Source organism: Bufo bufo, chromosome 8 (genome assembly GCF_905171765.1).
Source record: "Bufo bufo chromosome 8, aBufBuf1.1, whole genome shotgun sequence".
NCBI classification, from domain to species: domain Eukaryota; kingdom Metazoa; phylum Chordata; class Amphibia; order Anura; family Bufonidae; genus Bufo; species Bufo bufo.
In genome coordinates this window covers 70,295,127-70,322,904 of record NC_053396.1, presented here as the reverse complement: position 1 = coordinate 70,322,904, position 27,778 = coordinate 70,295,127, and positions in this window count along the sequence as shown.

Sequence of the window (27,778 nt, the reverse complement as noted above, 5' to 3'; positions counted from 1 at the left end):
GGGAAGGTATATTGATGATATCTTTGTCTTGTGGGATGGTCCAGAGGTTGCCTTCAAGTCCTTTGTCACATCACTGAATAATAATCCGATAGGTCTGAGATTTACCTACGAAATTAATGATAGGGAGATCTCATTCCTAGATATTAAAATCTCGAAAAGGAATGGAATGTTGTGTACTGAAACATTCAGAAAACCAACGACTACCAATAGCCTTTTACACTGGGCTAGTTTTCATCCGAACCCAGTAAAAAGAGGCATTCCTAAGGGCCAGTACATTCGGATCAGGAGGAACTGCACGGATACCCCTACATTTATGGCGCAGTCTAGGGACCTTAGGGATAGGTTCCTTAATAGAGGCTATCCTGATGTCACACTAAAAAAGGCTTTTAGACATTCCCTCACACATAACAGAGAAGATTTTCTGAATCCCCGCAAAAAGGATGAAACACAAGACCAGGTCATTAGAGTTATTGGGACGTATGATGACTCTCATGAGAGGATTTTTGAAATCCTGAGAAGACACTGGGACATTCTCCGAACAGACAGAGACCTTATAGATGTGCTCCCACCCAAACCAGGGATTACTTTCAGGAGGGGAAAATCGATAAGGGACCTTTTGGTTCATAGTCTTTATACTTCACCAAAATCTTCTAAAACCTGGTTGGATAGGAGACCGTTGGGAACATTTAAATGTAGTGGTTGCATAGTGTGCCCGTTTATCGTTACATCAAAATTCTTTAAGAGCGTTACAACGGATAAAACCTTTGAGATAAGGGATTTTGGTAATTGTAGAAGTTGTGGAGTGGTTTATCTCATCACATGTACCTGTCCCTTAAATTATGTGGGAAAGACTAAAAGGGAGCTGAGGAGGAGAGTGGGGGAGCACCTTGGAGACATCCGACATAAACGAGACAAACCCATGGCGAATCATGTACTTGAGTTCCATGGGGGTGATCCCAGATCCCTGGGATTCCAAATCATTGACATCATTCCACCATCTCCACGTAAGGGAGATTGGGATAAAAAGATCTTACAGAAGGAATGCCAGTGGATATATAGATTAAAAACATATAGTCCACATGGCCTTAATGAACAATTATCATTTGGCTGTTTTTTGTAAGATGGTTGCTCCCCCGCTCATATCCACCTTTTCTACACTGCCCACTCGAACACGACTATTAAGTGGGTTGTACATCCCACAGCGTCCACTTAACCACGACTACTAATTTCCCTTTAATTATCGTCTGTTTAGGGCCTCTATATAATTCTTTCTTGGCCATATCCTGAATCATTACTCCTCTCCGGATCCTGAATCACCATTCTGGCCTTCTTTGTGTGCCCACTTTGGCACGACTATTAAATTTATAATGTCCGATTATATGGGGTCTTCCCTCCTGGGGTGGCCCCCCCCTCCTTCTCCAAACAAACCAACTACCAATGGTGTACTCAATTGCTATCATGTGTTCTGCCATAAATTAAAAATATCGGATCAGAATTGGTCCTATAGTAATCATTATGGTGCCGGAAGGGGGTGTATTTTGTAAATAAGTTGTTTTCCCCCTGATGGTTTGCTAATAGCTGGTCCGGTGTTACCTTGTCAATATATAAAGAATTATAACTCCCCTGGTGTCTGGTTTGATTTAATATTTCCCCAGACCTCCCCTATGTGTCCCTTCCCCCTCTTTGCTAATTCTTGTCAAGTGTTAAATTATATTATCCATCTAATGACTAGTTTTGATTAAAATAGTACATACAGAATGAATAGCACATGAGAAACATATTATTTCTTGTTATTCAAACATTAATATGACTGTCAACTAACTGTACAGCCTCATTGAATCTCCTAAATCGCATGGTGGAACGCAATTTGCGTTCCAGAGCGACTTCCGGTTTTCGGGACAGCATTATATGTGTCACTTCCGGTTTAATACATCACTTCCGGTCTGTGGAACGCATATGCGTTCCAAATCGGCGTTCACATGCTGTCTCAATGGGATTATTATCTGTGAGGTATTTTATGATCCTACAATGTATTTTTCCTTAAATGTGGTATCACCATATCCATGGGGGACACTAAATAGATCGGGAGAGATTACTTTGAATATCATTTTTCATCTATTTTGTGAACCAAATTGTTTAAGAGGGGAGGGACCAAATGGGGGTGGACACTTTATAAGGCGCTGATTTTGATCAGGACTTGGGGACACCGGTCATCTATTGCCTACATCTGGGCTTCTACTCCTGGAGGGTCTCGATTAAGGGATGCCAAATTTAAAAAATCTCTATTATGAGACACTGCTGTTGGAGTATTGATCTCCACTTCCCCTGACGAACCAGTCAGAAGTTATACTGACTGGGGAAACGTAACGTTGGGATTTGTGTTTTTGTATTCGTATGTGTTTTTCCAGTGTGTCTGTCATGTCATATATATTTTTTGGTCAAGTAGGATAGGGTGATATAGGGAGAGTCAGTTTAGGCACGAGGACAGGGAACCTCTACCTTCAAGGGGTGTCCCTGGGCTGAGTCTTTTTAGGGTCATGAAGGGATTTCTGTAGGATAGGATTGTCTCTTTTACTATGATATATTATATCTTTGAGTTGTATTATTGTTATCACGACATTCAGACCACCACTGTTATCATTAGGGCTAAGTAACCATCTGAACGCTTTTTTCTACCAGCACTAGATCTCCATCTAGCCATGGAGCGTTACACCCATTTCTGAGCTAACCATCCTATTCCATTCTTACTGGTATCTCAGCAAACCGTGAGTAACCAAATAACCTGTTTATAGTGGTTCAACAATGTGTGAATAATCACGATATACATATCTAGTATTTCAGCTAACCGTGAATTTTCACGGAACATGTATTATGTGAACCCACGTAATAAGGTCATTAGTGAACTGTAATATATTGTTCTCTATGTTTTTGTTCTCAGCTGTTTCCCACACATAAAGTCACTCATGTGGGGGTAATCTTAATCCTACGGATTGCTCACCAGTACTGCATATACATCTATCTCAAATCTCTGATGGTTGTAACTGTAGTTACATTAAATATACCTTCTTGGGTGGCAGAGGACACATTTCTTAAAACCGTATAACCTTACCTAATAAATAATTAAAACACGAGACAATTCAGTGTGGAATAAATAGGCCGTGTTGCTTTATTTGGGGTTTTACCAGGTTATCATACCAATTTATCAAAATACTGAATTAATAAATATCAATAAATAATCCAACCATAAAATATAAATAATTGAATAAATACTTAAATCTCATTAACTTATGGACCATTAAGTCCACCCAGCACGAGCTGGGTGACCGATCACCCCCAAATATGCAACACGACATTAAATAGGGAGGGAGGGCGGGGCGCTGCTCCTTGAAGGGTGCTCCACTGGAACTGACAGCTGGGCACCTGTGCGCTGTCACTTTTATTCACATGGATTCCCGCTCAAAATGACAGCTGCCAATCAGCTGTCCAGCATTTCCCGCTTCAGGAACAGCTGGCCAATCCTGACAGCTGTTCAAAGCGTCCCGTTACCAGGCAGATCACTAGGGGAACCAGCCAAAACCGGATTCCTGTCAGGATTACCCTATAAATGAATTAAAAGAAAAAAGGGGGAGGAGGAGAGAAATCTTACAAACCAAAACCATTACAAAACCCATAGAAATGACTCAAATAAAACCCAGTGCCCCTGCCACCATGTGTCCCCCAAGCTATACGCTCTGGGGGGGGCCCCTTCATGGGTGGCAGAGGACACATTTCTTAAAACCGTATAACCTTACCTAATAAATAATTATAATCACAGCTAAGACGATATCCCTTCAGAGGGAGTGATAACCACAGGTGGTGTATATGTAATAATTGTAATCACAGGAAGCAACCTGTTTTAAAACTTAGCCTTTAATCTAATATCAACATAAAATAACAAACTCCCACAGACACACATAGAAAAGAACAAAAAAGAAAGATATATCCTTCATGACATAGGAGATAATACTGCAATCGTCCAATAGCACGGGTCAATGATAGACGGGGTGGACAGTCATGGATTCTGATCTGTCCCTATAACTGGCCCTAGGCTTGATAGCCCTGCCTAAAGACGGAATAGCCGCCCTGATAAGGACGATCCCGTGTTCTGGAACCTCCTTGTGAGACCTGGATAGACCCTATAATCCCGGTGAGTCTCTACTATGGGGCCTGCTCTAGGTGCACAGAAAAAAAATAAAAAAACGGATATAGATTGACAGTATAGGGAGCAATGAACCACCCACACTCATGGATGCTGCGTCTTGTGGGTGGACAGTTGCTCACACAGATTATGTCATGAAAGGTACACAGACAACCACAGGTGTGATTATCTATGAATATGCATCATCAGATAGGCAATATCAGTGTGTAGCCCTCACACATCAGAATTAATGTGTGATGTTCACCGAAAATCGCCGTACACATTTGTACATGCAAGTGTATAGTTAAGATGTGTATACACTCTAGGCACCAGGAGCACTGCCTATGGTGGCATGCAATCAGGTGCCAGTGTCCCAACGCATTTCACCCTAATTGATTTTCGGATTCCTCAGGGGACATATATAAGTACAATGCTGTTTTTGGCATCAATAAGAGGTAACAGAGCAGTCAGCAGAGTCCTCAGTTATGATGACACAGTTAGACCAGATAATTTACTGGTCTTATTAAGTTCAGTTGTTAAATAGCTATAAGCGGTCAGATTCAAGGACCGTATTAGAGGACCATAGGGGCATTAAGTGAGTAAGTCACTCGCCTTAGTGGGTATAGAGCATGAGTTAGAAATTACCACACAGATATACAGGCTCATGCAAACATAGATGGTTCCCACATAGGTAAACAGAGTGACGCCCTCATAAAGCAGCCACATATGTGTGATAACATGTGTGAAAAGCATAGCAAACAAGTAACCAGATACTACTTGCGTGTCCGGATACAGCCACAGGGGCCCCAGGCTGTCTATGGAGTTAGTAGTATGTTCACTGTCACTCCAGCCATAGCCCGTGTACACACTGTTTTGGGCAGAGAAAATAATGAAAGTTAAGAGCCAGATAAGGCCATGCAAACCAACCTTTAACAGGTAAGAAGAAAAACCCCCAATTCTCAGTGGAACTCACAGATAATGGTGCCTCACTGGTCCTGCGTGTGAGGTCGCCATGCAGAGAAGCCTGTCCGGTTTAAATAGCCCGCACTTAGTGAGTGATACGAGGGGCCGGATATTCACCCGCCCATCCCTGTTGAGGCCTAGGTTGGGCGTGAACCTATGACTCAATCATGCCTCTAATGGGCGTGTCTGTCTTACTGGGTAGCTAAGGCCACCCCCATATCTGCTATGTCCTATGTGCCGTGTTGCCGCCCCGTCACACCCACACGGGGTGTGCCCTATTCCTATGGGCGGACCTGGTCCTAGTCGTATCACACAGTATACAGCCGGCATCAGAGCCGTCGCTGATGACGTCACTGGCAACACCCGGTCACATGGCCTTGCAGGCGTCGCATCATCAGCATAGTGTCAGGACGCTGCCTGATGACGTTGCCAGTCGTCTCCGATCACGTGGCTCGGCAAGTATAGTTTAAAGCAATCGAATGCTTGCGGTACACAGATCTCATTATGATCAATATCGGGTCCAGTAAGATAGATAAAACATTATTATGATACAGTTGAAAGGACCCAATGTGGATACATAGGCCATAATTTGAAAGTAAAAGACAATTTGTGCAAATGAATGCGCGGACCATGGACCGGTTTAGTGTAAATGAATACAATGGGGACAATAAATAGGACAGGTATTGGCCCTTCAAACACGGTACACATAGGGTACACATTAATAGGAGGTGATGATATTCATGGGACAAGAATCCTGCAGGCTTAATAAAGCTATTTATGAAATCTTTGTTATATCCTAGTGAATAGAGTTAATAGTCTATATATATGTGAATTGATTTGTACATGGGGTAGATAAAAGCAGTACAGTAATGGGGATGGCCACATATCCTCCCCTCAAGTTATTACCGTGCTAAGATATATATATCGACCCCATATTGGATAGTATATGGCTGGCTAAAGAAAGCAGGAGTAATCAATATTTTCGTTCAGTCCTGCAGGTGACATGGTGTTTAACCTATGTATCCATTTTGACTCTTTCTGTCTCAGGATAGTGTCAATGTCTCCTCCCCTGATGGAGTATTTTATTGTTTCCACCATGGAGAAGTTAATTGCTTTCGGGTCTCCTCCATGTTTAAGAACCACATGCCTGGACAAAGGCTTATCACGCTTATGGCGAATGTCACCGATGTGTTCCAGGATCCTCTTTTTAAATGCTCTACATGTTTTACCAATGTATCTGAGGTTGCATTTACACTGGGCCATGTAGACCACACCTGTTGTGTTACAATTTTCAAAACCACGGGTCATATATGTATGGTTCTGTTCGGCATTCGTAAAGGACTGGCCTACTGCTATGAAGGAACAGGCCTTACATTTACCACACCTATAGGTCCCATTTCTCCTATCCACTAGCCAGGTACACAGAGGGGGGGTTGGTTCAAAATGGCTGTGTACCAGCTGATCCCCTATGCTGCGACCCAGCCTAAAGGTGATTGAGGGATGTTCCGGAAGAAGGTCGGTCAAGTCAGGATCAGACTTAATCAACGACCAGTAACGTCCGATGATCTGACGGACTTGATTAGATTCAGTGTCGTACATCCTCTGATGTTTTACTCTTCCCTACAGAGTGGATTAGTGCTGATCTATCAAGGGATCCGGCATGACTCCAGGCTTCATAGAGACAATCCTCCGAATACCCCCTCTGTTTGAACCGATGAAACAGAGTACTGGCTTGTTTGTCAAACTCAATTGAGTCGGAACAGTTCCTGCGTATCCGCAGAAACTGTCCTTTAGGGATACCCATTTTAAGCGGTTTGGGGTGGAAACTCTCCCACCTCAATAAACTGTTGGTAGAGGTGGATTTGCGGAACAAAGTAGTTGTTAAAGTATTGTTCATGTTCTTACTAATCTGTAGGTCGAGAAAATTAATTGATCTAGATTGTAGTTCATAGGTAAAAAATAGGCCGATATGATTAATGTTCAGGTCCTTCATGAACCCATCAAAATCTTCCGGGGTACCTGACCAAAATAACAGGATATCATCGATGAACCTTGACCAAGATATTATATGGCGGGTCCATCTTCGCATCCCGTCTGTGAAAACAATGGTGTCCTCCCACCAGCCCAGGAGCAAGTTGGCGTAGATTGGCGCACAAGGGCTCCCCATCGCCGTGCCCCTGAGCTGGTGGTAGAAGCGACCATTGAACACAAAGTAGTTGTGTTTTAAAATAAAATCTAGGAGTCTGATCACAAAGTGGTTGTGATCCTTGAGGTCAGTTGATCTGGTATCTAAAAAATATTTAATTGCTTTAATAAATAATTAAAACACGAGACAATTCAGTGTGGAATAAATAGGCTGTGTTGCTTTATTTGGGGTTTTACCAGGTTATCATACCAATTTATCAAAATACCGAATTAATAAATATCAATAAATAATCCAACCATAAAATATAAATAATTGAATAAATACTTAAATCTCATTAACTTATGGACCATTAAGTCCACCCAGCACGAGCTGGGTGACCGATCACCCCACAATCCAATGCCTAACAGGCATGGCCCCCCCCCCCCCAAACAAGCAACACACACCAACTTCTATACTGCTTTGCAGCCCTAGATTGAAAATGTCCAGACCAATATCTGATAGGTGTACATTATCAGATCTGAACAACCCTGGGACGAAACCTTCCAAATCAATGTGACGGTAGCTCTGACCCCCAATTGATGGCATGAATTTACTTATAGCTCTATTAACTCTTATCCTTATTTTTTCCAATTTCCGTTGTTCAGTACCAGCCCAAACCATCCTTTGAACAATTTCGGAGAAAATCAAGAATGTATCGGGAAATATGCCTTTTATTAAGGCTAAATCTTGCTTCATTCTTGATAACAAATCTACCGTCTTGACTCTACCAACATCATTGCCACCTAGATGAAGAACAATAATGTTAGGCAAAGGCCACTTTGAACATAACTTCTGCATTACCGTAATTAAGTCGTTCCACTGTAAACCCCGTACACCAAACCATAAAACTAAACATTTTTTAACATCAAATGAGAGATTTTCCGTATACTGCCTCTTCAAAGCTCTCTTCCGAGCCCAATAAATAAAAGAATGTCCCACTAACCAAATAACCATACGGGAACCTGCAAAACAAGATATTTTTAGAACGATAATAACTGTGGTCTAACATATAAACTAAACCTATTAGAAGCCCATCTACCAATTCTTCTTATGACTGCATCCTCAAGGCCAAAATTTGCAGCCTCAGTGGCAGCCCCTATACGGAATGAATGTGAGGAGAAATGTAAATGATCCATCTTGATTGCCTTTAAGCATCTCTTAAAGATGGAGTTAAATTGAAATTTTGTCAATGGACTGTGATCTTCATGGATTAAGAAAGCTCCATTAACTTTTGGCCGGACTTCAAACCATGAAGACACTGCACTGACAGGACAAAGCAGAGAATTGAACCATTTGTTTAATGTGATTAACTTGACCACGACCCATTTGATCGGTTTTTGACTTACTAATTCGAATTCTAACATTCTCTTGACCCAAGGATACATCAGAAAAGAGCAGACTCGGATCAGCTCTTTTTGATTCGGCCACTAACTCACCTATCCTAAAAGTTCCAAAAAAGGCAAGAATGAACGCAGTTTTAAATAATGATGATTCAAACATATTCTTTGTAACCGTATTTAGCACATTGACTAGTTTTAATAGAAGGCTTAGAGATACTGGACATCGCTTATCCCTTTTTTGATTGCTCCTCTTCACACCCCTCAAGACCTGCTTAATAATAAAAGAATTTGCTAAACATGGCTGACCATACAACTTTTGGAAGAAGGAAACTCCCGCAACTGTCTTTGAAATGTGAGAAAAGGAGCAGTCATCCTCTAACATAGATGAAATGAAGGCTAAACCTTCATTCTCAGTGTCGATATTCCGAGTCCCACCTTCCCTTTGATTAAAAGAAAGCCACCTATTCCATGCGGATGAATAAGCATCCCATGTTCTAGGTGCCAAAGACCTTTGGAGACTTTTAACTATTAGATCAGAACTAGATCCCACAGATGCTCCGGGCACGGAACTCCTTCCAAGTCTGCTTCTGGCGAGAGCTCCCGAAATCTTTCCCACTGAAATCGAGATAATGCATCTGCGATGTCATTCTTTTTACCTGGAATGTATCTAGCCTTCAACCAAATATTAAACTTCATACAGCATAATACTAAATGCCTCAATAAACGCACCGTTCTCTCACACTTTGATGATAACGTATTTACCGCGAAAACAACCCCTTGATTATCCGTGAACAAAAGAATCCGCCTATTACTAAAATATGAACCCCATATAACAATAGCTACCACTACCGGGAATAATTCCAATAAAACTAGATTCGATACAAACTTATTTACAATCCAAGACTCAGGCCATGTCCCAGCGCTCCACTTATTATTCCAAAAAGCCCCAAAACCTATACTACCTTCTGCATCTGTAAGCAATTGTAACGCATCTGAATCAACAAACTCTTCCTGAAAACAAATTATCCCATTAAATTTCTTCAAAAATTCTAACCACAAAAATAAGTCGTCCTTTAAAGGTCTAGATAGTCTGATGTGAGCCGTAGGGGACTTTAAACCTCTTGTGGCAAAATATAATCGCTTTGAAAATACTCTCCCCATAGGAATGATCCTACAAGCGAAATTTAAAGAACCCAAAAGAGACTGAAGCTCCCTCAACGTACATTTATCTCTTGCCAATAACCTTGAAATACACAATCTGAGATCAAGCAACTTCTTCTCAGGCAAACGAAATTCCATCCTGATGCTGTCCAACTCAATATCCAAAAATTCTAAACAACAGCACGGGTATATGGTCTTTTCTTGGGCTATTGGAATGCCAAATTTCAAACACATGTGTAACGGTCACGTCCACACACACACAGGGGGAAGGGTAGTGACCACTGCGCTCCACCCTCACCCCTGGCCCTGCCTACTTGCCTCACAATTCCTGATGACAGGGGACAACTGGACGGCAGTCCCTAACTTAGGATATGTGCAGGGAAGACAGACAAGACAAAATACGGAACATGAACGGACCGGGTCAGAACCAAGAGAGCTACGCAGTACAACGGATTAAGCAAAGAATGGTCAGGAGAAGCCGGGGTCAAATACCAGGAGAGTAGCGAAGTACAAGAGGAGTCCTAAGAGAGTAGTCAGGTGGGAGCCGAGGTCACAAAACCAGGATGTATGCGCAGTACAGGAGGAGCAGGCAGAGGATCGTCAGGGAACAGGATCAGGTAAATATTCAGTAGTCCAACAAATAGCCAGGAACCTAGAAATTAACAGGCAACCTGTAGCCAGCAGGCTGCCTGTATTTATAGTGGGGAGTGAGGGTCATGTGACGTGGCCAGCGTCACATGACCGACAGACCAACCAGTCTAGCACCGAGTGATCAGCTCGGCGCTCAAGGCAGACTAGGAGCAGGGAGCCACCCAGCTAGTAAAGCCGCCCTGGGAATGAGGTCAAACACAGAACCTCATTCCAAAAGCTAAGCAACAGTTCTGCGGGCAATGGGGGACCGAGTGCACCTTCGGAACCCCGTGACAACATGCCTAGAAAACCCTGCAATAACTGCTCACAACACAATGAATCCGCAAAACCTAGAAACAAGAAGTCATCTAAATAGTGCAAAATCCCCCCATCAGGAAAAGATTCTTGAATTACCCAATGTAAAAAGGAAGAAAAGGCTTCAAAATAGACACATGACTTAGAAAAACCCATAGGAAGGCATTTATCAAAGAAAAATTCTCCTTCAAAGCTAAAACCAAGCGAATTAAAACCAGTCGGTTTTACTGGGAGCAATCTAAACGCAGCTTTAATATCTGCCTTAGCTAACAATGCTCTATGACCGAACCTCCTCAACAATTCTACCGCCTCATCAAAGGAGGCATACGAAACAGCCGCCTCTTCCTTGGCAATTTCGTCATTCAAAGAAGAATCCGTGGGATACGATAAGTGGTGAATCAACCTAGATTCCCCCGGATTCTTCTTTGGGACTACACCCAGAGGGGATAATCTGAAATTTTTAAAAGGTGGGTGCTGAAATGGACCCGCTATCCTACCATACTCTAATTCTTTACTAATGTTATCTCTAACTACCTCAGGAAAAACATGAACAGACTTCAAATTATCAACAAATTTACAACCAGAACCCTTAAACTGCAGAATATCAAAACCAGATAAAAAAACGTTAAAAAGCAAACTAGCTTTCTCCCTGTCTGGGTACTTGTTTAGCCATGGCACCAATTCTATTAATCTCACTGGCGTCCATGCTTTTTGATAATTGCTCCTTGGTAGCAAGAAAGGAAGGCTGTTTTTTTTTAAAACAACATAATAAAGGATGATTACCCCCACAAAGGGAGCATTCATGTTTATAGCGACAACTGGCAAGCCACTTGCAAGTGGATTCGTTAAAAGCGAAACAAACTCCCTTCCTAAGAGATTGATTTGCAGGAGTCTGCCTTTGCTGCACAGTCCTCTGTGGCAGCATCAAATTTATCCATAAGCCTATGTCCTTAACACCGAAATTTAAGGACGGATGGATTGCCAGTTTTTGCCTAAACGTCTCATCATACTGGAACCATGCAATACCACCAAAGTTCTTGTATGCTTCCAGTATGATATCAAGGTGCTGGAAAAGGCCCGAGCACTTCTCAGGATGTCTTTCTCCCAGCACCGCAGCATATATACAAAACGCCTGCAACCAATTGTTAAAGGATCTTGGCTGCAGGCGCTTTCTTACATCCTCACTTTTATCATCCTTTCCCTCCACATTTTGTTCCCTATTAGAAGGAAACAAAGATAATAAATCCACAAATTCAAAGCTCCATAACTTCTCTTTGATACCATTAGACAAATGGGAACCCAGAGGAGATACTTCACAGGGGAGAACCTCTTTTATACAGAGTTCTGGAACCCCTGAACCTTTCTCTGAAACAGGCAAGTTCTTTGACTGCGGTGCTGGCAGGGATGACCACACACCCGCAGCCGCAGTTGTAACCTTACTTTTTAAAAATTCAGCAAACAAGGAGTTAAGACCTGCAAGAAACTTCTCATTGTTAAACATGACATCAATATTTGCATGCTCACCACTGGAAAGGACCTCCTGCCTAGAAACGGACTGAGGAATCTTCATCCGGATCTTCCCAGGATATTGGCCGGATACCGCAAATGGATGCTGCACAGATGTGCCAGCCTGTCCTCCGTCGCCTTCTTCATGTCCTGCTGCAATGGGGCACTCGGTGCCATATCTGCCTGTTGCTGCAGTGGAGCTCCGCCGGCTATTCCTAGGAGCCTTGCCGGCGGGCGCTCTTTGATGACGTCGCCGGGCCGTGACGTCATCAGCGGCAGACACCGCTTGCGGCCCGGGGCTTGGGGATGATGCAGCAGCGGTGACGTCTTCAGGGGGCGGGGTGTCGGCGCGCGCATGTCTCTTAGCTCTTTTGCTGCGCGGCGCCGCCACCTCCGCTTCCCCACTGGCCACTTGAAAGACGGCTTCTTCCTCTTCTCCTGGCTCCAGCGCTTCTTCCACCTCCGGATCCGCCGCCGCTTCTCCGCCGCTCGGTATGGGCTGAGCGAGGCAGCGCCTCAGCCACTCTTCTCCTCCCGATGACTCCGCTCTCAGGATCAGGCTCCGCAGTAAGTCTTCCATCTCGTCTTGACAGGCGCTGCTCCTTGAAGGGTGCTCCACTGGAACTGACAGCTGGGCACCTGTGCGCTGTCACTTTTATTCACATGGATTCCCGCTCAAAAAGACAGCTGCCAATCAGCTGTCCAGCATTTCCCGCTTCAGGAACAGCTGGCCAATCCTGACAGCTGTTCAAAGCGTCCCGTTACCAGGCAGATCACTAGGGGAACCAGCCAAAACCGGATTCCTGTCAGGAAAACCCTATAAATGAATTAAAAGAAAAAAGGGGGAGGAGGAGAGAAATCCTACAAACCAAAACCATTACAAAACCACTAGAAATGACTCAAATAAAAACCAGTGCCCCTGCCACCATGTGTCCCCCAAAGCTATACGCTCTGGGGGGGCCCCTTCATTATATGACAGTATTTGTTTTGTATGTCGACCTTCCTTGTATTTGTAGTCCGGCTGTAGGCCAGATTTGAATTAATAATCATTAAAAGGTATATTTTAATTGGGAAGGTGTTCCAGTATATATTGGAGTATATATTCAGGCCTACACGGTCTGAACCAGTGTAGGCCTGAAGTAAATATATCTTTGCACAAAAAGGCTGTATTTTAAATGGCTGTATATCAAATGGCTGATTCAAATACCTGTATGTAGGGAGGGATCTCACACTATCTGAACCTGTGTAGGCCTGAAGTAAATATATCTTTGCACAAAATGACTGTATTTCAAATGGCTGTATTTCAAATGCCTGATTCAAACCCCTGTATGTATAGGGGTGATCACACATGCCCAGAACCAGTGTAGGCCTAAAGTAAATATATCTTTGCACAAAATGGCTGTATTACAAATGCCTAATTTAAACCCCTGTATGTATAGGGGGGATCACACACGCCCTGAACCAGTGTAGGCCTGAAGTAAATATATTTTTGCACAAAATGGCTGTATTTCAAATGGCTGTATTTCAAATGCTTACTTCAAACCCCTGTATGTAGAGGTGGTATCTCAGATAGCCTGAACCTCTGTAGGCCTGAAGTAGATATATCTTTGCACAAAATTGCTGTATTTCAAATGGCTGTATTTCAAATGCCTGATTCAAAACCATGTATGTATAGGGGGATCACACACGCCCTGAATCAGTGTAGGCCTGAAGTAAATATATCTTTGCACAAAATGGCTGTATTTCAAATGGCTGTATTTCAAATGCCTGATTCAAACCCCTGTATGAATAGGGGGGATCACACACGCCCTGAATCAGTGTAGGCCTGCAGTAAATATATCTTTGCACAAAAAGTCTGTATTTCAAATGGCTGTATTTCAAATGCCCGATTCAAACCACTGTATGTATAGGGGGGATAACAAACGCCCGGAACCAGTGTAGGCCTAAAGTAAATATATCTTTGCACAAAATGGCTGTATTTCAAATGGCTGTATTTCAAATGGCTATATTTCAAATGCCTAGTTCAAACCCCTGTATGTATAGAAGGGATCACACACGGCCTGAACCAGTGTAGGCCTGAAGTAAATATATTTTTGCACGAAATGGCTGTATTTCAAATGGCTATATTTCAAATGCCTGATTCAAACCCCTGTATGTATAGGGGGGATTCACACACGCCCTGAACCAGTGTAGGCCTGAAGTAAATATATCTTTGCACAAAAAGGCTGTATTTCAAATGGCTGTATTTCAAATGCCTAATTCAAACCCCTTTATTTAGAGGAGTATCTCACACGGTCTGAACCAGTGTAGGCCTGAAGTAAATATATCTTTGCACAAAAAGGCTGTATTTTAAATGGCTGTATATCAAATGGCTGATTCAAACACCTGTATGTAGGGAGGTATCTCACACGATCTGAACCTGTGTAGGCCTGAAGTAAATATATCTTTGCACAAAATGACTGTATTTCAAATGGCTGTATTTCAAATGCCTGATTCAAACCCCTGTATGTATAGGGGTGATCACACATGCCCGGAACCAGTGTAGGCCTAAAGTAAATATATCTTTGCACAGAATGGCTGTATTTCAAATGGCTGTATTACAAATGCCTAATTCAGACACCTATATGTATTAGGGGGATCACACACGCCCGGAACCAGTAAAGGCCTAAAGTAAATATATATTTGAACAAAATGGCTGTATTTCAAATGGCTGTATTTCAAATGCCTAATTCAAAGCTCTGAATGTATTGTGGGGATCACACACGCCCTGAATCAGTGTAGGCCTGAAGTAAATATATCTTTGCACCAAATGGCTGTATTTCAAATGGCTGTATTTCAAATGCCTGATTCAAACCCCTGTATGAACAGGGGGGGATCACACACGCCCTGAATCAGTGTAGGCCTGCAGTAAATATATCTTTGCACAAAATGGCTGTATTTCAAATGCCTGATTCAAACCCCTGTATGTAGAGGTGGTATCTCACACGGTCTGAACCTGTGTATGCCTGCAGTAAATATATCTTTGCACAAAATGGCTGTATTTCAAATGGCTATATTTCAAATGCCTAATTCAAACCCCTGTATGTATAGGGGGGATCACAAACGCCCTGAACCAGTGTAGACCTGAAGTAAATATATTTTTGCACAAAATGGCTGTATTTCAAATGGCTGTATTTCAAATGCCTGATTCAAACCCCTGTATGAATAGGGGGGATCACACACGCCCTGAATCAGTGTAGGCCTGCAGTAAATATATCTTTGCACAAAATGGCTGTATTTCAAATGCCTGATTCTAACCCTTTTACGAAAAGGTGGGATCACATTACGCCCTGAATCAGTGTAGGCCTGAAGTAAATATATCTTTGCACAAAATGGCTGTATTTCAAATGGCTGTATTTAAAATGCCTGATTCTAACCCCTTTATGAATAGGGGGGATCACATTACGCCCTGAATCAGTGTAGGCCTGCAGTAAATATATCTTTGCACAAAATGGCTGTATTTCAATTGGCTGTATTTCAAATGCCTGATTCTAACCCTTTTATGAATAGGTGGGATCACATTACGCCCTGAATCAGTGTAGGCCTGAAGTAAATATATCTTTGCACAAAATGGCTGTATTTCAAATGGCTGTATTTCAAATGCCTGATTCAAACCCCTGTATGAATAGGGGGGATCACACACGCCCTGAATCAGTGTAGACCCGCAGTAAATATATCTTTGCACAAAATGGCTGTATTTCAAATGGCTGTATTTCAAATGCCTAATTCAAACCTCTGTATGTATAGTGGGGATCACACACGCCCTGAATCAGAGTAGGCCTGAAGTAAATATATCTTTGCACAAAAAGGCTGTATTTCAAATGGCTGTATTTCAAATGCCTGATTCAAACCCCTGTATGTAGAGGTGGTATCTCACACGGTCTGAACCTCTGTAGGCCTGAAGTAAATATATCTTTGCACAAAATGGCTGTATTTCAAATGGCTGTATTCCAAATGCCTGATTCAAACCCCTGTATGTAGAGGTGGTATCTCACACGGTCTGAACCTCTGTAGGCCTGAAGTAAATATATCTTTGCACAAAAAGGCTGTATTTCAAATGGCTGTATTCCAAATGCCTGATTTGAACCCATGTATGTATAGGGGGGATCACACACGCCCTGAATCAGTGTAGGCCTGAAGTAAATATATCTTTGCACAAAATGGCTGTATTTCAAATGGCTGTATTTCAAATGCCTGATTCAAACCCCTGTATGAATAGGGGGGATCACACACGCCCTGAATCAGTGTAGGCCTGCAGTAAATATATATTTGCACAAAATGGCTGTATTTCAAATGGCTGTATTTCAAATGCCTAATTCAATCCTCTGTATGTATAGTGGGGATCACACACGCCCTGAATCAGAGTAGGCCTGAAGTAAATATATCTTTGCACAAAAAGGCTGTATTTCAAATGGCTGTATTTCAAACGCCTGATTCAAACCCCTGTATGTAGAGGTGGTATCTCACACGGTCTGAACCTGTGTAGGCCTGCAGTAAATATTTCTGAAGGATTCTATTACAGTTCAAAACCTATTTTTATATAAGCTTATATTACATCATGTCCCATACATTAATATACTACGCAAGCATGGACACGTAGCAGGTGAAAGTCCATATGATAAGCTATTACTAAGAGGTTTTTCTAATATGTATGGACAGCTTTGGACTCTAGTAGAAGATAAGATAATTAGCTGGCTAAAAACATGTGTTACTGTTTAACTTAAACATCATGTCATTGAGTACTATATATATGTCTAAAAGGGTAATAAAATTCTTAGAGTGATTTTGAAACTACACAGCACTGTGTCTTACCTCATTATCACTCTCTCTGGCCAGATATTAAGAATCAGGTCAAGCTGAATACCGAGGTCTTGTACCTCAGGTACAATATAAGGGAAAGATAAGAATATTTCCTTACAATTTGGGGGCTTTCGTCCGGAATTGGGAAGGTCATCCCTGATGTTTGGTAAGAAGAGACACAGATTTTTGTCCTTTAGGCCATTCCAGGGGCACTTACCACGTCTCGATTCAAGTAAGTACATAAGGGACCCTTAGATAGACTTCGAAGATCTGTGTCAGGGATACAGTAAGCATAACTCAGGGAGTTTTTGCCTTAGGATTCAGGGAATCCAGTAACAAGACAAGTGCACTTCAGAGGGCTCAGGGAGCCCCGTAAAAAATCTGTTCCGGGAACAGAAAGGATTCAGGGAATCCAGTAACCAGGAAAGTGCATTTCAGAGGGCTCAGGGAGTCCCGTAAAAGATCTGTTTAGGAAACAAAAGGTTTAACAGCTTGATTCGATTCTTAATAAGATAATTGTAGAAGTTTTGCATTATAAGTTGTTTGATAATTGTAGAAGTTTTTGCATGATAAGTTGTTTGATAATTGTAGAAGTTCTGCATGATAAGTTGTTTTGTTTAATAGTTATATAAGGGGAAGTGACAGACTGGGTTGTAAGTGTACAGCTGTCGTCCCAAGACTAACATTCTGTTTTGTTTTTTACTATTACTGTTTTGAATTCTTTTTGTAAGAAAATAAGTTTTAATAATGGGTAGTCAAAAATCTAAGATAGAATACCCTAAACCAGAACCAGGTGAAACATGTAAACAATATGTTGCCCGAGTCAGTCCTACAAATTATTACCTTGTTAACCCATGGGTAGATAATTTGGCAGGGTGGACAGAGGCAATGGAAGCGGTAGACCCCTTTCCCAGGGAAGGAGACAATAGCATATATCACATGGACATGGTCAAGGGTCTATGCTTAGGCGACACTGCCGCCTGGCCGTATTTTGAACCTGACCCTTCATGGGATATGGATTATATGCAGAAAGGGGGAGAACAATGGTTAGAGATAGCTCCCCACTGGTATGACCCCAATATGTGCAAGACAAAAGGTTTAAAAAGATTAAAAGACGATAGAAAACTACATGAGATACAGACTATAAAGGAAAATGATAAAAAAACATCAGATGTATCCCCCACCTTCATATATACATTAAATTAACTGTTCAGCGCCCCTACCACCCCCTCACACACCCCTCCCTCTCTACCCGTCTTTACAGCAATATAAAAATGATGAAGAAGAGGATTTAATAGCAGCCAGTCACATAATAGCAGGTAAACAACCCACACCCCCAACTGTATCAAGATATAACTTAAGGAAGAAGGAAAAAGAGGAAAAGGATAGTGAGAGCAGGGGACCTGAGACATCCATGCCTTTTTTGACGGTTGGTAATCAACTAATGAAAAAGGCTTTGGACATAGATGACCTTAATAAAATTATTAAACACTGCCCCAAGCCTACTGTGGCTCCGTCTGGCACAGTGGCTTATTTAAAGAAAGCCTGTAAAGGGAGGAATTTCACCCAAGAAGACTTTAGACTCATAATTGACGGAATAGTGGGTTGCCACAGTTCATGGGATTGGAAAAAGGTAATAACAGTATCAGAAATAGACCCCAATACTAACGCAAAGGACTATATCTGTAACACTGAGCACGGACAACAGTTAATATGGAAGGAGATAGAAGAACACATGATAGAGGTATTTAAACAAAAGTCTTCACTCCCAGTAGCTGTAGCATGTAAGCAAAAACCCTCAGAAAGCGTTACTGATTTCTGGAGGAGATTTATTGATTGTTGGAAATTGGAGGCAGGACTACCAGTTCTCCAGAATGACAGTCTAATTATTTCTACATTTATTAACAATCTATCTGATAGGCTAATGCTTACAGTAAAACAGAACGTCTCCACATGGACTTCAGACAGCATAGATCAATTAGAAAAACACCTTTATGAAAAGGAAGCCGCAGGGTGTTTTGACATTAGCAAATCCACTGCCCCCACACATGCATATGCAGGGCACAGAGGGAGGGGGAGAAATAAGCAAAGGGCAGCAGGAAACTTTCATAGATCAAACGATAGAAACCAAGACTTCCAAACCATGAATAACCGCTGTTATAACTGTGGACAGGAGGGACACTGGGCCAGACAATGCACAAAGCCCAGAAGAGACATGCAGAATCGGGGAGCACACAGCCAACAACAGTCCATGACACAAAGACGACAGAATACAGATAGACAGGGTACACAGACTCAGCCCAGGTTCCCCATTGATTGGAATCATCAACAACCCTACTGACGGGGCCCAGAGGGAGTCACCCCAGCTTTCACACAGGTCACCACCCACTGGAGAGATACACCAATTATTCTGCTTAAAGTTGCGGGAAGGAAGATAGGATTCATGGTAGACAGCGGCGCCACCTCCAGTGTGCTAAATAAAGACATGTACAAGGGACCTTTAAGAAAGTCTGACCCCTCTATGGGAATTAACGGGGTATTAACTAAAACATATAAAACAAGTGCCCTCCCAATAGAGACAGTGGACTGTGAATACATCACTGACCATACTTTCAGCATCATACCAGATTGCCCTGTAAGTTTCTTAGGAAGGAACCTGTTTGTGAAACTGGACTTGGGGGTGACAGTAAAAAATGACGGACTAAGTATTCACTCAACCACTATAAAACCCTGCGCTATGGTCACAGGGCGACTATGACATGGACCTGATTGATTGCACACCTTATCAAGCCAATCTTAAACCCGGTGCCACACCGGTATATCAAAAGCAATACCCACTGTCCAAAGAAAAGATTGAGGGGCTATGGCCAATGATAGAAGAATTTCTGAAAAAAGGAATCCTAGAGGAGCTGATTTCACCTTACTCAACACCTATCAATCCTGTGACAAAGGCAGATGGTACTACCCGCTTTGTCCAGGATTTGAGGGCAATCAATAATCTCATTGTGCCCATAGCCCCGGTGGTTCCTGATGTCACAACTCTCCTTTCCTCCATCCCTGCGAAAGCCGTCTGTTTTAGCGTGATTGATTCGAAAAATGCTTTCTTCTCAGTCCCAGTTAATAAGAGTACCCGACTACTTTTTGCTTTTTCCTTTGAGGGACATCAACTGACCTGGGGTAGAATACCACAGGGGTATGCTGATTCACCAGTTGTGTACAGCATTGTCCTCCAAGCCACTTTGAAACCCTGGCACCCCCCCCCCCCCCCCAAGGTTCCATCCTGATACAATATGTTGATGATCTACTGTTGTGCAGCATGTCAGTGGAGGCAAATGTACATGATGGTATATCCTTGTTGAAATGGTTGTCAGAATGTGGTCATAAAGTGTCGTTAAAGAAACTGCAGTGGTGCAAAAAGCAGGTTGAATACTTGGGCTTTATCCTCACACAGGGGGAAAGAAGGATCAGTCCTGGGAGAATCCAGTCTATTGCGGGCCTGGTCACCCCGCGCACCAAGAAGGAAATGCTGTCCTTTCTTGGTATGATAAACTACTGTAGACAATGGATCCCCGACTGTTCTTATTATGACAATATTTTGAGGCAAGCCACTCTGGAAGTATCCCCAGAGTTAATAAGATGGTCAAAAGAAATGTTGAATGCTTTCGATACTCTGAAATGTTCATTGATGTGTAGCCCAGGATTGGGCCTCCCTGATTATAACCTACCATTCCACATGTTTGCACGACAAAACTGTAAAACCATGGCGGGGGTACTCACTCAAGAACATGGAGGAAAGTTGCGTCCTTGTGCCTTTTTCTCAAAGGTAATGCCTGCCCCTGTACAAGGGATGCCGGCATGTCTACGTACTCTTGCGGCTTGTGCAATGATGGTGGAATTGGCCACAACCTTTACACTGGGACACCACACTGTTTTGCATACTAGCCATGACGTAGTGGGACTACTCAGAGGTATTCATACACAGCATATGTCAGCACAAAGATTGTCAGGATATGAGGTCCTTTTACTCAGTGATCCATCATTACAGATTAAATATGCCTCACATACGGCAGGACCAGCACCTATACTAAATGCATTACTAGGACTAAAAGGGACAGAAGACTTTTTACCAGACGAACATGACTGTCTTAAGGTACTTGAATACGAAACCTCCCCCAGATTAGACTTGTCAGCCACCCCCATACCAGATGCACCAGAAGTGTTTGTAGACGGTTCATGTTCACGTCCACTCGACACCGTCTACTGTGCAGCATATGCAGTAGTGATGCTGCCAGATATCATCCTTGAATCACGATCCGTTCATGTGCAATCAGCCCAAGCTGCAGAATTAATAGCACTTACAAGGGAATGTCAAATACACAAAAACAAACCTGTCACAATATACACAGACAGCAGATATGCACACGGGGTTGTGTGGGACCATGGGGTAATCTGGCAATGCAGGTGTTTCACTACAGCTGAAGGTAAGAAAATATCACATTCCCAGCTTATAAATGATCTGTTGGCCGCCCTCCAGCTTCCCTCACAAATAGCTGTTATACATTGCAAAGCACATACTCGAGGAAAAGATAAGATTTCCCAAGGCAATGCCCTGGCTGACAAGGTGGCAAAAGAAACGGCCCAAAAATATCCCAATCAGATTCATGAACCAGACCCTTGGACAATGGCTTGCCTAAAGCCTCCATCCTTAAGCTCCACACACATGCTGACAGAGCTTCAGAGATATGCCACAGAGGAAGAAGAAAAAGACTGGGTTTACCCTGTTTTGCAGAAAAATCCACAAACTGGATTGATCTGCAAGAACGGGACACCATGTATACCCCAGCACAGCGCTGCACTTTTCATAGCACATTTTCATGGAGTAGGGCACAACAGCATCAAAACAACATGCACCCTTTTGAGCCAAAATTTCTATATAACAGACATGCAACATTTGGTTGCAGACTACATAAGCAGATGCCTGATCTGCCTTCGAGGTAATCCTGGTAATCCACATAGGATATTACACCAACATCTTGATTATCCCACGACTCCATTCACCCATTTACAGGTTGACTACACACATATCCCCAAGACAAAGGGTAAGCAAGAATACGCTCTGGTCATAGTGGACATGTTTTCTAGATGGCCAGAGGTATTCCCTACAAAGGCAGAAGATGCCAAGACCACAGCAAGGATTATCACTCAGCAGATAATTCCGAGATGGGGATGTCCCCTGGTCAATGAATCAGATCGGGGGCCAGCATTTACATCCAAGTTAAATAGAGAAATAGCTAGATTGCTACAGGTGGAATGGAAATTTCATATCCCGTATCACCCCCAAAGCTCCGGAATTGTAGAACGCATGAATCGAACAGTTAAAGACAAACTTAGGAAAGCCACAGCAGGTACTTTTGAGAAATGGAAACAAATCCTACCTATTATATTGGCAGAAATAAGAATGACTCCCAATAAAAGGTTAGGACTGTCACCCTTTGAAATCCTTATGGGTAGGCCCTTTCCAACTCCTTGGGCAAGTCACCCACTAGTGGTACAGGAAGGCGACATAGACCAGATTAGGGAAGAATATGTCACAAAATTGATTAAAGTTCTTAGTAAAACTGAAGAAAAAGTTGCTTGTAAGTCTCCCTCTCTTCCAAAGGAACCAACACACCCCTTCCGGGATGGGGATACAGTGGTGGTCAGGATACTACGTAAAGGAAAAGATCCCAAGGAACTGGCATTCGGACCCCCTACCACGGTGGTAGCAGTCACTAGAACAGCGATTCTCACAGAGGAGGCTCCAATCTGGATTCAAGCTAGCAGAGTGAAGAGGGTCCCTGAGGCTTCTTCTCCGGTGTCCAACAAAGACAAAGAGGGTGAAGCAGGTGTGAAATCCCTGAACAAAGAGGGGAGCTCAGAAGAAGCCTTGCCACAGGCTGAAGATGAAGACCCCACAATATTCTGGGAGATTTGTTTGTCTGCTGCTGATTATTAATCTTTTTGTTTTCTTGCCAATTGGACTCATTACCACTTGTATTTATCATCCAGAGGAGATAAGTTTATTATGTGGTGCACCAAATAATCATACAGTCTCTAAAAGAGCTCAGGAACAAGATCCTTTTGTTCCTGGCTCTTCTTATTCTGAACAAAATAGTATAATTACGCTAGTGAAGGCCTTAAATGTTAGCTCATTGTGCCTTAAAGATTTACAGAGTCCACGAGACCTTATACAAACATGTGTTGTTGCTGTGCCTACACCCGATGAATCCCTCCTTGAAGTCTGGTCGATGGCTAACAATACACAATCTTTTATTCCTTTGTATGATTTCTGTGGGGAGTCTCAGAAATTAGAAAATGGCATGGATAATATTAGAATAACTACTATTAACGTAACTGCAGCAGAAACCTGTTTTACCTTTTCCCAAGACATGACTTTATATTGTGACGATAAAGGTATAAAAGAAGGATTACCTAGGAATAGTGTATATGATTACATTGATGAAACCTGTAAAAAGAATAATAGACCTGCTAGCTCCCTGAATAACTCAATGAGTTGTAATAAGACCATTGTGACTCCCAGTTTTATCTATAATATCATGCTCCCTAAGGGATGGTTTTTGTCTTGTGGTAACAGCACCTACAATTACATTCCTGCTAATGTTATTGGAGGTCCCTGTGCATTATCCAGGCTGACTTTAGCCCTTCCCAGTCGACCCCCTATCAGGAGAGCTTACAGATCAGTTACCAAGACTCTATCAGAAGACTGTGACTCTACTTTACCCCTTCTCAGCTGTGCAGAATATATGAGTTTGGGCGACTACATAATAGGAGTGCCTGCACTGGCTATATATAATACTTGTACTATAAATTCTATTGCAGGTGACCTGGCCAAATCTTTGAATCATACCTCTATTGCCTTATCAGACATACTATTAGATCTACAAGGACTACGAGGAGCAGTGCTGGAAAATAGATTTGCTGTAGATTATTTGTTGCTGAAACATAATGTAGGGTGTCAGGATTTTAAAGGAATGTGTTGCTTTAATTTATCTGACCATTCCAGATCAATCCAGTCCCATATTTAATCATTACATGACATAGCCAATAATATTAAGACGGATGTTGATTCATCCTCCTGGTGGGGCTGGTTATTGAGCTGGATGCCGGATTTGAGTTGGTTAAGAAAATTATTTGTTAGTATTACAATCATAATTGCCTCCTTGATCATGATATGTTGCTGTATTCAATGTATACCGTCATTAATTAATACATTTATGAGATGTAGACAAGTCCCAGATACACCACAAGCTGCATACATTCAGATACCTCAAGAAAACCCTGGGTCTCCAGAGGATTACCAACAGTATTTACAGAAATATTTTGAAAGGAAAAACAAGAAAGGAACAAACTGAAAAAAACACATTCTATAGAAATATATATAGTTTTTAACCCCTTAATGACCGGGCTCATTTTCACCTTAAGGACCAGGCCATTTTTTGCAAATCTGACCAGTGTCACTTTAAGTGCTCATAACTTTAAAACGCTTTGACTTACCCAGGCCGTTCTGAGATTGTTTTTTCGTCACATATTGTACTTCATGTCACTGCTAAAATTGGGTCAAAAAAGTTAATTTCTTTGCATAAAAAAATACAATTTTTACCAAAAATTTTGAAAAATTAGCAAATTTCAAAGATTCAGTTTCTCTACTTCCGTAATACATAGTAATACCTCCAAAAATTGTGATGACTTTACATTCCCTATATGTCTACTTCATGTTTGTAGCATTTTGGGAATGATATTTTATTTTTTGGGGATGTTACAAGGCTTAGAAGTTTAGAAGCAAATTTTGAAATTTTCAGAAATCTTCAAAATCCCACTTTTTATGGACCAGTTCAGGTTTGAAGTCACTTTGTGAGGCTTAGATAATAGAAACCCATTCTAGAAACTACACCCCTCAAGGTATTCAAAACTGTTTTTTTAAACTTTATTAACCCTTTAGGTCTTCCACAAGAGTTAATGGCAGATGGAGAAACAATTTAGAAATTTCTATTTTTTGGAAAATTTTCCAATATAATCAATTTTTTCCAGGAGTAAAACAAGGGTTAACTGCCAAACAACACTCAAAATGGGTTGCCCTGATTCTGTAGTTTGCAAAAACACCCCATATGTGGTCGTAAACTACTGTTTGGCCGAACGGTAGCACATAGAAGGAGGGGAACACCATATGGGTTTTGGAAGGCAGATTTGGCAGGACTGGTTTTGTTTATACCATGTCCCATTTGAAGCCCCCTGTTGCACCCCTAGAATAGAAATTTCAAAAAAGTGACTCCATCTAAGAAAGTACCCCCCTCAAGGTATTCAAAACTGGGTTTACAAACTTTGTTAACCCTTTAGGTGTTCCACAAGAGTTAATGGCAGATGGAGAAACAATTTTGAAATTTCTATTTTTTGGAAAGGCAGATGGTCGTAAACTACTGTTTGGCCGAACGGTAGCACATAGAAGGAGGGGAACACCATATGGGTTTTAGAAGGCAGATTTGGCAGGACTGGTTTTGTTTATACCATGTCCCATTTGAAGCCCCCTGTTGCACCCCTAGAATAGAAATTTCAAAAAAGTGACTCCATCTAAGAACGTACACCCCTCAAGGTATTCAAAACTGGGTTTACAAACTTTGTTAACCCTTTAGGTGTTCCACAAGAGTTAATGGCAGATGGAGAAACAATTTTGAAATTTCTATTTTTTGGAAAATTTTCCAATATAATCAATTTTTTCCAGGAGTAAAACAAGGGTTAACTGCCAAACAACACTCAAAATGGGTTGCCCTGATTCTGTAGTTTGCAGAAACACCCCATATGTGGTCGTAAACTACTGTTTGGCCGAACGGGAGCACATAGAAGGAGGGGAACGCCATATGGGTGTTGGAAGGCAGATTTTGCAGGACTGGTTTTGTTTATACCATGTCCCATTTGAAGCCCCCTGTTGCACCCCTAGAATAGAAATTTCAAAAAAGTGACTCCATCTAAGAAAGTACACCCCTCAAGGTATTCAAAATTGGGTTTACAAACTTTGTTAACCCTTTAGGTGTTCCACAAGAGTTAATGGCAGATTAAGAAACAATTTCGAAATTTCTATTTTTTGGAAAATTTTCCAATATAATAATTTTTTTCCAGGAGTAAAACAAGGGTTAACTGCCAAACAACACTCAAAATGGGTTGCCCTGATTCTGTAGTTTGCAAAAACACCCCATATGTGGTCGTAAACTACTGTTTGGCTAAACGGCAGGACATAGAAGAAGGGGAATGTCATATGGTTTTTGGAAGGCAGATTTTGCTGGACTGGTTTATTTACACCATGTACCCTTTCAAGCCCCCTGATGCACCCCTAGAGTAGAAACTCCATAAAAGTGACCCCATCTAGGAAACTACGGGATAAGGTGGTTGTTGTTTTGGGACTATTTTAGGGGTAAATTAGATTTTTGGTTGCTCTATATTACTCTTTTTGAGGCAATGTAACAAAAAAATTAAATTCTAAAATTGTTATTACATTCGCTATTTAGTTTTGTGGAACACCTAAAGGGTTAACATAGTTTGTAAAGTAACTTTTGAATACCTTGAGGGGTGTAGTTTTCTTAGATGGGGTCACTTTTTTGGAGTTTCTAGTCTAGGCTACATCAGGGGGGGCTTCTAATGGGACATGGTGTCAAAAAAAAAACTGTCCATCAAAATCTGCCTTCCAGAAACCATATGGAGTTCCCTTCGTTCTATGCCCTGCCGTGCGGCTATATAGCCATTTACGACCACATATGGGGTGTTTCTGCAAACTACAGAATCGGGGCAATAAATATTTAGTTTTGTTTGGCTGTTAACCCTTGCTTTATTACCGGCAAAATGCATTCAAATTGAAATTTTGCCCAAAAATGGGTGTTTTGGCACCGTTTTTATTTTATATTTTTAACACCGTTCATCCGAGGTGTTTGGTCAAAAGTAATTTTTATAGCGACGCCTTTCCGCACGCGACGATGCCCAATATGTATGTCTCTCAGTCTTTGGAGACACTAAGCAGGCATCCTAAAACTGCGGCCCTCCAGATGTTGTAAAACTACAATTCCCACCATGCCCTGCTGATGGCTGTAGGTTGTCTGGGCATGCTGGGAGTTATAGTTTTACAACATCTGGAGGGCCGCAGTTTGAGGATGCCTGCACTAAAACTAATATTTTTTGGGGAAAGAAAAATTGTTTCTGTGTCTCCAAAGTCTGAGAGACATAGTTTTTTATGTTCTCTAGTGGACTGTTGGGGATTATAAAAATTTAGTACTCCATGGAAGTGTGATACTCCCTGAAGCAATCGATAATGCAGAGGCCCGGATGATCGGGGCACGTGTCACACTGAGTGGTGGTGTCCTTCCGTATCCCCCTCTTGTGACACACTCTGCACTTTTTTTGGGTTCGTCCCTTCTTTCCAGTATGTAGGACCACACCTGGAAAGTGTTGGCCAGGGACGATCCGGGCGCCTCCAATTCCCGAGGTACTCCGGCCTGCTCTTTCCCGGTCCGAAAAGATCAGGGCCTTGAGGACTGCCTCATAGAATTGGAGGAATGTCCCTGTGCTGCCAGCGCTTCGGGATAGTACAAAAGAGTTGCACATGGCAACCTGCACCAAGTA